Raw genomic sequence first — 377 nt, forward strand, 5'->3', positions numbered from 1 at the left:
TACTAATGGTTTACAGAGTTTACAGGTGAGTATGTACTATGAATATTTAAGTTCTTGTTTTGCTGTATAGTATTTGTTTGCTGTTGTATAGTATTTGTTTTGCTGTTGTATAGTATTTGTTTTGCTGTTGTATAGTATTTGTTTTGCTGTTCTTAATTTATGAATTCCCTGTGCGGCGTCCTTGAGTGCCATGAAAGGCGTCTTTAAATAAAATGTAGTATTATTATTATTATTATTATTATTATTATTATATATATATATATACAGGCGGCTATTATTATAGACCGACTTTTCACAGATAGATATAATAAGTTAGGCTAAAATGAGCAGCATAACAATGATTTAGGGTAGTACAAATAAAGTTTGGGCAGAAGCTA

The 377-nt window shown here is 29.2% G+C and overlaps 1 protein-coding gene across 1 annotated transcript in view; it reads left to right on the forward strand.

The window, feature by feature from the left end:
• LOC116704155 (serine/threonine-protein phosphatase 6 catalytic subunit) overlaps window positions 1-377 on the forward strand; it is a 17,066-nt gene that overhangs the window by 7,785 nt on the left and 8,904 nt on the right. The gene's annotated exons all lie outside the window — the stretch shown is intronic.

This window comes from Etheostoma spectabile, chromosome 16 (genome assembly GCF_008692095.1).
Source record: "Etheostoma spectabile isolate EspeVRDwgs_2016 chromosome 16, UIUC_Espe_1.0, whole genome shotgun sequence".
NCBI lineage: Eukaryota > Metazoa > Chordata > Actinopteri > Perciformes > Percidae > Etheostoma > Etheostoma spectabile.